This window comes from Episyrphus balteatus, chromosome 3, assembly GCF_945859705.1.
Source record: "Episyrphus balteatus chromosome 3, idEpiBalt1.1, whole genome shotgun sequence".
Taxonomy (NCBI): Eukaryota; Metazoa; Arthropoda; class Insecta; order Diptera; family Syrphidae; genus Episyrphus; species Episyrphus balteatus.
Window position 1 is genome coordinate 85422258 of NC_079136.1, and position 13554 is coordinate 85435811.

The window sequence follows — 13554 nt, forward strand, 5'->3', positions numbered from 1 at the left end:
AAATTACCCCTGTGCCTAGTGAATTGATGTATTCATAAAATAAATCAAACTAAAAAATCAAACTAAGAAAAAAAAATTTACAAGAAAATTGCATGAACCTGCTCTTGTTCATTAGATATGATGTATATTTTTGAATTTTTTTCTTCTTAAAAAGACTTCAAGAAAATAGCAAAATTATTGGAGGAACACGAAGTTTGAAGATTAAAGGTTATGAGAATTGTGTACGAAGTTTGTTTTTGGAAACATATCTCTTTCCACATTTGATTCATATGGAGCCTGACAAAAAATAGGTTTTATCCTGTTTTGGATAGCAATTAAATTCATTTTCATAATCTCAAGCCACGATTTGCTTATAAAGTAACGGTTTATAAAATCAAGACAATTCGGCATGCATTGTTAATTATTTCAATACTCTAGGTATACTGAAAGTCACTCTATACTGAAAAATACTTTGATAAAATAGAAACAAATTATAAGATAGATTGAGTATTCAACGAAATATATTTTCATAAAACAAATAATTATTTAATTATTAATTATTGTGTTTACATTTTCAATTGTTTTATATTTAATTAATAATAGTTCCTCATACTTATTTTTTTTTCTGTGCGCACTTACAGCGGATATGAACAAAATCACTATGGATAGAAATCATCTTACTTTTAGATGATCCCAAGAAATTCGTTTGCTAAGTTTGCACAAAGACATACACACGTTACGTATGTATGTACATGTACATATGTAAAAATGAAAGTAAGTTGATATATTTTGCTCAAACAATACCTATTTTATAATAAAAAATTTAACAGAAAAATGGAAAACAAGGACAAAAAAATGTTATGAAGAATTTGCATGGAAGACAATAAATTATTATTTATCAAATGTTCTTTGGCGATTTTTCAAAAACCATATACGAACAAGAAGAATTCAGAAAGTGAAGTTTTTTTAAAAACATTCTTCGAAACTTAGTGGAACCCAAATGAAAGGCAAGCGATTCAAGATAACAAGGTACATTTTTTTATTTTTAAATTTTACTGTTTTTTTTTTTTTGTATAATTTCCAACATAACGTTCGTATATATGTTTTGTTCTTTATCGTCGGCTACAGGTCGTATACATATATGTATTACACTGGTTAACAAAATTAAACTTTTTATTTATTGCCGAAACAAAAATATACTTTTCTGAAGGTTTTCGGTATGCTTCGAATCCGAAGTCAAAAAAAATTAATCAGTTCCCGTTTTTGAAATATTACTGTCAGAAAATGCAGTACTTCGGATCTTATTCATTTATATAAGGAAAATTGTTTGAGCATATTTAGTAACGGTTTTTATAAGAACTTTTTTTCACCTTTTTAAATCTGTTTAAATCATTTCGATATCTTTTTTACTGCCCGAGATATCCTCAGTTGTTTGGTATTTTTATAAATTTTAAAACGCCATTATTGATATATGAAGAAAAACCCACTTACTTCATTTTAAAATATCTCGGGCAATACAAAAGATATTAAAAAGATTTAAACAGTTGTCGAAAGATGGAAAACAGTTCTTCTAGAAACCGTTACTAGATATACTCAAACAATTTTCCTTATAAAAAAGAATAAGGTCCGAAGACCTAAAAAAAACGTTGTTTTGCATTTTCTAACGGTAATATCTCCAAACCGAGAGCTGATTTGTTGTTTCTGAGTTCGGATTCGAGTTCAGCACACCGAAAACCTTCAGAAAAGTATATATTTGTTTCGGCAACAAAACCCTTGTAAACCAGTGTTATAATTCTTCTGTTAAAAAATATTCTCATTTAATTAGAGAATCAGAATGCACTTTTTGTACAAGGAATTATTTTTTCGATTGGTATTTTCTTCAAATAAACCATTAGGTTCTTAAAATCTGTGTGAAATTATTTAATAAATTATGTATGTATAATATTATAGTGAGCTTAGAAACAAATTCGGAATGCAATTTTCCGATACTGTTATGGGTTGAGCAGAATCAAGCTAAGGAAAATAACGAAAAAATGTTTACTGAGATGACTAATTTTTTTCAAATTCTTTACAAAAAAAACTTTAAGGAATTCTGCAATTTTTTTTAATATATGTAAATGTATGGCTTATAACGCATACCATTTTGAAATATTGCAATTTTATAAAAAACGACTCAAACAATTTTGACTAATCGTACCTAATTTTAAATAGCTTTTTTTTTTGTTAAAAAAAAAAAAAAATTAAAAAATTAACAGCGTTAAAAAGTGTGTAAATATTTTTTTGTTTTTCTTTTGTTATTAAAAAAAAAAATCTAAATATAAGCTAAGCTAAATATAGCAGAATTCCCAATTATACCCATTTGCTGAAACGAAATATTTAAGTAGAACATAAAATCTTATTCCCTACTTTTTCCTCTGCGTACACTGTCACATAAGATTTTATGAAGAGCTTGAATCCTTAAATTTCGTTTCAGCAAAATAGCTCTTAACATAGGAATCCTTAATTAAATTTTAAAAAATTAAACACCGAAATTTTTTATTTGAAAATTTATTTTTCCAAAACTCCATACGTACAGTTATAGTGATAGTAAATTTCAAAGTTTGAACATGGAACTCGAGGGAGATAGACGTATGGCGAGATCTTGTACTTACATTTAAATAGTTTAAAATTTAAATTTTTACTTGTATATTAACGGACTATACCAAAAATGCTGATGTTTACTAGATGCCAAAAATATTTAATGTCCATCGGAAAATTATTTTTTTATAAATCGACTTTTTAGCAAATTTCTTTACATATCTTGTAGGAAATTGAACGATCTACAAAAAAGGCCTGAAACACTTTTTTCGTTTATCTAACCGTTTAATAGATATTTGAGGTCCAAAAATCGAGAAAATCTTTAAAAATTCGTTTTTTGTTCTTAATTTTTAACAATATCTTGCTAATTTGATTATAATGAATTTTCAGTTAATTAGAAAATTTTGAAAAGTAAAAAATGTTTTTATAATTTTGTTTAACTTTGATCTCGAATATCTTTCAAATGGTTAGATTAATACAAAAAAGTTACCAAGACCTTTTTTTGTGGAGCAATCTGTTTCCTACAAGAATATGTCTTGATTATTAAAATTTTTCAATTTGTTACAAAATTAAGAACAAAAAAACGAATTTTTAAAGATTTTCTCGATTTTTGGACCTCAAATATCTATTAAACGGTTAGATAAACGATAAAAGTGTTTGAGGTCTTTTTTGTAGAGCGCTTAGTATAATAATATTTATCTATTCTCTAAAGAATTTAAATCCTTCTTCACATTATTTCTTGAATATTTTCTTACACATGTACATTTACACCATACATAAATTAGTTCGTACAAAGTACAACATCCCTTCGGAGTTAAAATCAAGATATGTGTTGTATATATATGAAAACTAAATCATTTTCAATTACAAGTTTCAAATCATGCAAATCACTTCATCATCGTATCTTCTTCTCTTTTAACATACTCCAACATCAACTAACAAAGAAAATGAAAGATATATGTACATAAAATACAAAAAAAAAAAAGAAACAGTTCGTTATTTCACTTAATGCACTGAAACTGGGAAATACTTTCTTCATCAGCCACTATATTCTCAGAGTATTTCAAGCTCTTCAATTTGTAGTTTGGACTCATCCTTGAATTTATTTGCCACTTTACGATTTAAGTTCCTTCCTAGAAACAATATAAAATTTGTATGAATTTTATTGTATCTTTTCTCTTCTAAGTTCTAACAACGATGTTTCGTAGGGAGGTATACTACTTCTAGAAGGAAATGCTCTTTTGATATACATAATTTGTTCAATGCATCGTAGAGATGTAGATTGAGTAGAGCAATCAGTTTTAGTTTTTATTTGAATTTTCCATCTTCATTCTTTTGTCCGATTGGTACCTAGATAATCCATTGTCATGCTTTGCCCCCTCTTATCTGTCTGTCTTTAAGCCCTTCTATTTGTTTCAATTAAGTAGTATTCGCTTTGAAATAAAAAAAAGCTTCAGCAGCATTATGCTTGAACATGGAGAGAATACATTTTTAATATGGTAACATTTTTGTAGAGAAATCTTTCAAATACAATTTTGTAATTTTTTGAATTGAATGTTTTCAATTCATAGCATTATGCATTAGAAATAGATTTCGTTTCGATTAACTTGAATTCGATTGATTTTTGAGAGCTTGATATTAAATTGATTCAATTTAACTCTTTTTTATGTTCTTTAAAGTTAAAAGATATTTTCTTACATAACCATGAAATCTGTTTATATTTATGCTATACATGATTGGTTGAATTTACTCTGCACTTTCTTGAGTTTGTTGCTGGTATATTCTTTGTTGAACAAAATCAATTTTTAATTGAAGGACCCATTGTTTTGGTCAAAGATTGTACACGGAGAAAAAATAACGCCAGGTAAAATTTTTTTCTGGTATATTTAATAATACCCAATATACATAGTTAAATATACCCGAAATAAAGTTAAATTTACCAGGAGTAAAGTGATGCATACGTTATTTTCTCTCTGTGTACTGCAGGCAAACAAGGCAGAAAAAACAACTAGAAAAGCTAAGTTTTAGTAGACTTTCATTTCATACAGAACTCTGCTGCCTGGACAGTGCATTCTGAATCGGAACTTGAAAGTTTACAACTTTACTTACAACTTTATTTTCTTATTAACGCTGCCAAGTTTCGATTCTTTTCTTGGGGCTGGTTAGGCGAGTGAAGCGAGATGACTCGCCAAAGTGAAAATTTATATATTCCTTTACTAAATTTTCGAGCTGGTTTTCAGAGGCGGACTCATTTATAGTGGTAACGAAACGCCGATAAATTTACTGACAGCTAATGTTTGAAACAGTTTTAACAAAAATTTTTATAATTACCTAGAATGGAAAATAGCACCTAAAGTGAAAAAAGCGAAAAAAAAGCTGTCATAGAAAAAATAAACGAAAAACTTTATGTGGTACACTCAAAATATACACGGGTGGAGAGCTATCCCGTTTTGTAGAGCTAGTTGTACTGATTACGAAACGGTTTTTAAAATCTTCGTAACACCAAAAAAATCTGGAGTATGGGGTAAAAAACGGTTTTTTGTACCGTCTCTCATTGAACAAAATTTAGCTTCGTCAAAATTTTACCCATTTTATATTTTTTTCATCTTTAGATAGATGTCAAAGTTGGGTGCATGACGAAAAAATGGAAGTTTTGAACTTTATCAGCCTATAAATATTATGTTGGTTAACCGTACCACATGTTTTATACATTGTTAAAAATCTGAAATGAGTAAAAATTTGAAGAAGCTAGATTCATTGGGTCAAGGTAAAAAAAGGTTTTTGCCTCTAACTCTAGATTTTGGGAGTTTGACAAAGTTTAACCGTTTCGTAATCAGTGCAACTAGCTCTAAAAAACGTGATAGGTCTCCGCCCTTGTATAATTTTTGACCTTTTTTTCACACAGAGAAATTATTTGATATAAATGTAGGTACAAGGTACTCGTAGTTGCATTAAAATTTTAATATTCCCAGATCTACGCGATAGATCTGATAAAGGTCTCAAAAGACACAAACAAGTCGTAGTTAAATTTTCAGGCCAATAACACTGGTCAACAAAATTTAAATTTTTTTTTGCCACAAGAACCAAAATATACTTTTCTAGTAGTTTTTGGGGTGCTGAATCCGAATCTGAAAATGAAAAAATTTGATTGGCCTCTGTTTTTAAAATAGTACCGTTATAAAATGCTAAAAAACGTCATTTTCGCTGTTTTCCAGGTTCTGTTTTTATGTGGGTTAATTCACTATAAATAAATTTGTAACGATGATTATAAGAACAGATATTCTTCTTTCAAAAACTTTTTAAATTTTCCCGATATATCTTTTATTGCTCGAGATATCTTAAGTTTCAGTTAATAAGCCAAAGAGAACTAAACTTAAACTAAAGCTTAAGTCACTCGTCACATAATTTTTGCCACAAGAACCAAAATATACTTTTCTGAAGGTTTTTGGGTCGCTGAACTTGAATCCTTAGTTAGCCTCCGTTCTTGAAATATAACCGTTATAAAAAAAACCTTTTTTTTTTTGAAAAACCAAAAACCTCTAGAAAAGTATATATTGGTTCTTGTGGTAAAAAAAAATTGAATTTGGTTGGCCAGTGCTGTTTCTGAGTCAAAAACCGCTAAATAAATTTTAAATACTCCGGGCAGTAAAAGAGATAGCGGATAGATTTAAATATAGATTTTTTGAAAGAATAAAACAAGTTCTTTTAGGCACCGTTAAAAATTAATTCATAATGAATTACCCCACATAAAAACATAGCCTCGAAAACAGCCAAAATTACGTTTTTTGACATTTTCTAACGGTAATATTTCAAAAACGGAGGCCAGTAAAAATTTTCTGACTTCAGATTCAAGTTCAGCACATAAAAAACATATAGAAAAGTATATTTTGGTTCTTGTTGCAAAATCTTGTTGACCAGTGTAATCTGACATTCCTCTCCCACGGTGGTCTTAAAAATGCGGCAGGTTTTATAAAAATGGATCCCAAAAGTAATGATGCAGATTTTTTCGAAATTATCTCAGGATTCCAAATTTGTAAGTTTCAAAATCGTACCTGATCCCTTTTTTGAGTTACAGGCATTATACATATATATACATTTGATTTGCAATGGAAAAAAAAAATTAAACAAAAAACAAAAGCACATTATAATGTGATATACTTTTTTGGAAAGCTAAAATATACTCCTTTAATTTGATATTTATTTGAAGTTGATTGAGCAAATAGTTTTTGAGAAATTTAATTTTAAAGTTATTATCTTAGAAAAAAATAATTTTTTTTCTTTTAGTTTATTTTACTCTATTGTTTTTAATAAAGGGTAAAATTTTTTTACACAAATCAATGCTTTCATTGATTTTAAGTCAAAAATAAAAAACCGCATGTTTAAAAGTATCTTAGTTTTTGAGATTTAAGAAAAATGTATCTTTTCTCCAATTTTTTTTTTAGCTTTTTAAAATTTTTTTTTTCAAATAAAAAAAATTAGCCTCAAATTAAATGGAAAAAAGGTCACTGTAACACGCTGCTGATCAGGACCTCTTCTTTTTTTTAATTAACGCGAAAAGTCAACGTGGATTCATGAAAAATGACTCTCACGATGAAAATCGAGAAGAGGTTTTGTGGTCCCTGAGGACCTAAGCTGTCCTGAAATCTATGTATTATGGGATATTTTTCTGTTATACGTAACATTATAACTCTTACATTTAAAAAATAGTCCTGAAATATTCAGAACGTAATAAAAATAACTTTAAAATATATAAAAATTTAAAAAAAAAATACAAAACTCTGAAAATGCAAAAAAAAAACATTAAAAAAAACACCAAAAATTAACAAAAAATCTCAAAAAAGGTGCCAAAATACCACTTCGTTCTTGGGGTGGATTCTGAGTCACACTTAGTGTGATTAGAACTTACAAATCTGTTGATTAAATAACCATTATACACATTTTTCCTTAGGAACAATGAACCAATAATAAAAGTGCCTATCTTTTCTTTCCATTTTTGAAAAACTAGAATAGTTTTTTGCATCTATTTTTAAGGATTTGACTAAGAACTGAATAGAACATTCAATTTTGAAAAAACTTGTACCTTGTAATTCAAAGGTAAAAAAATTAATATAAATACAAAAATTATTAGGTATTTTATTTTTAATTTTGACTTTGAAATTAAATTTCTCAAAAACTATTTACTCAATCAACTTCAAATAAACATCAAATTCAAGGAGTATATTTTAGCTTTCCAAAAAGGTTAAGGACATTATAATGTGCTTTTGTTTTTTGTTTAATTTTTTTTTCCATTGCAAGTGAAATGTATATACTTAGGAGCAAAAAAACGGAATCAAATAAATTCTTATATTAAAAACAAAAATTCCAATGGTAAAATATTTTTTCTTTAAAGTCTCATGGTCTCATTTTAAAGCTTGAATTTCTTACTTTGAATTGTTGGGGAAAATATAAAAATGCATACGATAGTATTAGCGCTATCTTCCAATAAATTGCACTTAATTTTTTTTTAATGTTAATTTTCCAGAAACTGTCTGTTTCAAATTGCAGTCTTATTTTCCTTACGATAGTATTAGCGTTATCTGTCAATAAATTGCACTTCATTTTTTTAATGTTAAATTTTCCAGAGGAGGTACACTCTGTTTTTTTTTATGTTGATTGGATCTTTATAAAGTGAACAGATTTTTAAGTTCATTTACTTAAAGCTTTTATTTCAAGCTTTTCAATGGTACCATTAACATTCATATGTGTCAACTACATCCTGATCAATTACCGTTTTTACAAAACCCAGTTTGATTCCATTTTTTTGCTCCTAAGTGTATGTATATGTATAATGCCTGTAACTCAAAAAAGGGATCAGGTACGATTTTGAAACTTACAAATTTGGAATCCTGAGATCATTTCGAACAAATCTACATCATTACTTTTGGGATCCATTTTTATAAAACCTGCCGCATTTTTAAGACCACCGTGTTCCGTACAATCATCAACACATCCACTTTTAATAACTTAATTGATTTACGGTGAAAAGTGACTCATCTCCCTACTCACTCACTGTCACTTGATTGCTCTTATTTTGCTACCCGAAGAGTTTTGGGTCTTTTGTTCTACATATATGTCAATTTTATAAAGTTAACCTTTTTTGAATATTTTAAATGATTTTAATTAAACTTCAAGTTAGTTTTAGTTAAATTTGATACTATTTTAAATTTGTTTTTCCGATTTATTATACAGTATGAAAATATCAATATTTATAAAAATGTATCCAGCTAGGAAAGCTTATGTACCTATATAAAAAGCGTAAAGAAAAACACATTAACTCTACCATTAAATAATTTTCAATCCTTTCCATTATTTTTTTCTACCCCCAAAACAATACGTTTTTGTATTCCCATACCAATCCCCACTTAATTTCCGCACAACACTAATTCATATTTCAGTTATTGAAATTGAAAAATAACAACTTCAATTGAGGCAAAAAAACGGAGTAAAGGTGACATCAGCACAAAAAAAGAGGATAAAGTGGAATAAACAAGTGAAGTAAAAACAAAAACACAAAAAAAAAAGATAGAAATTTCCCAACCAATGGAACAAAATTAAGCAATTATACAATCGACCTCGACCCCCCTTTAAGTGGTGATGAGTAGTGAAGGCGTTGTTGTCACGTAAAAGCAAAACGCGACGCGGATCCACAAAGATATGATTCGAAATCAACCCCTCGTTCATGCAATGACGGGTGGTATTCCTCCTATACTTTACTTATACGGCACAATTCTACAATGAGCTTATATGAAGGTATACTATAGAGAAATGTACCTACATTGGAGTTGAATCTTTTATGTAATTGAAGGAGAATTTCATAAGTTTTGATTATTTTCGATCCTTGGAAATGTATACTTAAAATAAAAACTCTAACTAAATTTTGCACCAGTTCGATCTATTTTCGAATCCAAGCCACATGGACCGGATGGTAGAAGATCCAGTTCAAAGTCCAGCCTAAAATTAAGACCTTGGCCTTTTTTCAGAAATATTGCTTTGGGAGAAATTTGAAAAGCTTCTAATTGAATGTTATAATATACAAGCTTAACAATTTGGGCCCAAACAAAACTTGTAAGTCCCCTCCTTATTAGCGAATCCCGAAAAGTTTGGCAAACTTTGGTTTTTCTTGAGGTCTTTGAGTCCGAAATTTATTCCATTTTAGCGACCTAAAACCACTATCACTTGCTTTTTTTTCACGGTCGCTGCAAAAGTGTGACGTTGGTTTGGAGAGCCTTAATGCAAACACCTGTTTGTTATAAAATTTTTAGCTGAACAAAAGAATTTAAACTAGGTACTATCGTTTTAAAATGCTAAATATCAAAGCAAGTTATATTAAAACTGCTTTTGAAATAATCTTATTTGTGACAAAAACAAGTCCAAAAATTATTTCCCTTGTAAATTTCCCCTAAATTTTAGAATTCATGAGGATAATATATCCCTTCAAAATGCACAAACCATTGACGATGACGACAAAAGCTCCTCCTCGGTTGGTGGTGGTGGTGGTGGTGCGTGGTAGTGATGGTTTCAGTTAAACAGTGTGTCACACACGATGGATGGCAGAAATGGCATCACGTTATTGGAACACGGTGCGATGCGATGGTGTGTCCCAGTTCGCGCACACAGAAATCAAGACCTGCGATGGGATGATATCGTAATTAAGCCTGCTTTCAGCATACTTAATTACTTTTTAACGTAAACACAGGGATATGATTTTCATGATTTTACGCTTCACGTCAGGAAAGAAACTCCCATTGAGTAATTTCCCTGGATCTCATATATAAATTCCTGTTCTCTTTCCACAATTTTTTTTTTTATAGATATTATACTTTATTTCAATCCAAGTGAGTATCCTTGCTCAAATTAAAATGTATTGTGTATATAAAAAGGAAGAAGGAATAAAAAAAAATCCACCTTCTACTAGGGTTTTATTGGTCCAGGTCGTCGTCGTCATCGTTCTCGTCGTCGTTGACGTTGTCATCGTTGTCGACTTCATCGTATACGTAGATATAACAGTATTCAATATTGTAACATTCATTGGGTCTCATCTCGCATCATATTATGCTCTTGGGGGTGTCAGAGGTCGGTCGCTGCCGCACCACGCCGCACTGATCCGATTGAAGCCATGGCAGCCAGAGTCGTAAAAGGGAAACATTTGATAAGATTTCTAGGATCAAATGGTTCAGCACCATTCGACACCGGATTCTCGCTTCCTATCATCTTCTCTTGTGTCATCGCAGAGTCGATATTGCTGTGCCGCACATATATTTCTTCGACAACTTCCGCCATCCTGCCAACGATAATCTTTGTATAGGACGGGACAAAATACAAACTTACATACATAAGTCACTTGATAGAAGATATAGAACATGGGGGTAAAGAGGGTGGGTGTGAGTTCGGCCACCATGCATGCCGTGCCGCCAGTAGTATATTCAAATCAGTATGAATGCGAACTTGAAGTAACATTTCAAAGGAAACGAGCCACAGAACAAGTTAAGGACTTTTTTTCCACACACACATACAAAAATCTCCATCACATACCCAGAGAACATAACATAAACAGAAAATGATAAGATGTGTTACTATGGAGAGCGCATCAGTAATCTCGTATAAATAAAGAGCAACTACACCCTTAAGGCCAAAAAGCAGAAAACAAACAGAAGGCCTTACTTCTTCACTTTCTTCTTGTTCTTCTACGTCTACTTCTTCGTTTTCTTCAGAGTGTATCTTTTTTAGTAAATCTGAATCTCTTTCAACAGCATCAGCAGCAGATAAACGCGAGTTGGATGGAATATATAAGTGAGCTCGAAATATACTTTTTATATACATGGATCTTCTTAAATGTAGGTAGTACATAAATGTAGGGTGATTCCAAGAGGAGCAAAAAACAAAAAAACAATTTTCTTTAACGCCAAATTAATATAATTAAACAAAAACACACTTAACGTTGTGGCATTGGATTCAGTTCTTTGAAGGTTACACTTTTCTTAGCGATTTAAAACTCTATAGAGGGAACAAGTGACCGAATTCACTGGAAATCGAACAACAGATGTGGATTTTTGACTCGTCCCTCCTCCTGCAGAAGTTCGCGGAACTGATAAAGAGAGAGGGACACAATCCCGAAATTCTGTATCCAGAAAACCCAGAATCACAAAATCCATAATCCCGAAACCCTAGAATTCCGAAAATACAAAATCATGGAACATCACCAAAATCCTAAAAACCCAAAATCCAGAAAGGCCAAAATCCCGGAAATAAAACAGAAAAAGTAGAAACTCTCAAAATTTTATTAAAACCGTTTTAGTCGGATACGATTACATCGGAAATCAAGAACGCGATTTTATGACCGTTAATAAAGGTTCAACAAATATTGTATGCACTTAAAATTTTAATCAAAATCGTTAAAGTAATTTTTGAAAAAAGTCATTACTAAATTTTGGTTTTTACAATTAATTTTGGTCCTAAAATAAAAAATTAATTTTATATTTTAAGGAATCTTCCAAGACTCGTTATCATGATTAAAAAAAATTGCCTTAGTAGTTAAGCTGCAGCAATAAAAAGACAAGCAATTGCGATCAGCAAATGCCATTTAACCAAACTTCAACTCAAGTTGATTATGAACTCCAGTCAAAGCGTCATTTGACCTTGCGGTCATAGGAATCAGTTTTTATATCATGGATCAATTGGACACATTTGAAAGGCTTAAATCTAATTTCTCACCACTTGATCAATCTTTTTATGCTGTATTTTAGAGTTTTGTGGATATTTTGCTTTTAAGCGAATATCTGTGATCCATCAGTATGTCATGCCTATACCAAATAAATTGCACGACTGGGGTCGCACGTACTTGCTCTTATGGTAAAAGTTACTCTTATGTTAAAGTTTTTCACTGAACAAAATAAGGGAAAATTTAAAATTTGATATTTTCACGGAAATTCGTTTGTGGTGCAAAAAAAATAAAATCTGTTTTTATAAATAATTAAATGCCATTTTAAATGATCTTTTACAAAAAACTAAGCATGCCATTTTATTTCTAGTATAAAAAGGAATTTTTAGAAAAAAATTTTCGAAAATCGTTAGAGCCGTTTTTTTTTTCAAAAAAAAGTTGATATGCAATTTTGAATAAATAATTAATTTACACATAAAAACAAAATTTCAAAATTTTTCACCAACTCGTTTCCAAAAAATTGATTTTTCAAAAAAAAATTTTGAAATATTTTTTAAAAATCCAAAATGTGTTTTTTGAAAAATTAAATGTTTTTTTTAAATAATGATTGTTTAAACGTTTCTGTATTAAAAATTTGGTCGAAATCTGTTTTGTCTTTTTTGAGAAATTCATAAATCCAAAAAAGCGTTCTATGGCAGGTACCGTTAATAACGGTACAAAAAATATTTTTTTTATTATAAAAGGAGGCTCTTATTTGTAACTGTAAGCAGAAAAATTTAATCAAAATCGTTAGAGCCGTTTTTGAAATAAATCAACTTTTCTGTTTCCGTTATATGACAGGTAACGTTAGTTTTGGTCCTAAAAAAAAAAACTTCAATTTCTCCTATAGGGAATCACCCAAAACTGTTAACTACCAAGTTTGAAGAAAATCGCTTCAGTAGTTTAGGGTGTAGCTCGAGGTTCTTACAGACAGACAGACAGACAGACAGACAGACAGACAGACAGACAGAATTGCCGGACCCACTTTTTTGGCATTTTCCATCATCGTAATGTCATGTAAAATTGTTATCTCGAGTTCGATTTTTTTTACGAATCCTAAACTTGCCCTATAGTACCTATATCGCAAGTAAAAATAAATATACATTGTATTCCTTACTAGGTATAAATTCTACCGTTTTAATGTAATTTCATTGTAGATATATACATAAGTGAGTATATACAAAATGGCAGTCATTTAAATTCAAATTTTAGTTGTTAAAAAATACTTATTCGTTAGTATTAAAAAAAAAAGCTTGAAATTT

At 29.9% G+C, this 13554-nt stretch overlaps 1 protein-coding gene across 1 annotated transcript in view; it reads left to right on the top strand.

Moving 5' to 3' along the window:
• The first annotated feature begins 544 nt into the window (after positions 1-544).
• The window catches only part of LOC129916818 (neuroligin-3), a 198763-nt gene continuing 185753 nt past the window's right edge, over positions 545-13554 (top strand). The window contains exons 1-2 of the mRNA XM_055996974.1: positions 545-753; positions 810-1008. The gene's annotated coding sequence lies outside the window, so the exon portion shown is untranslated. The remainder of the gene's footprint in view (positions 754-809; positions 1009-13554) is intronic.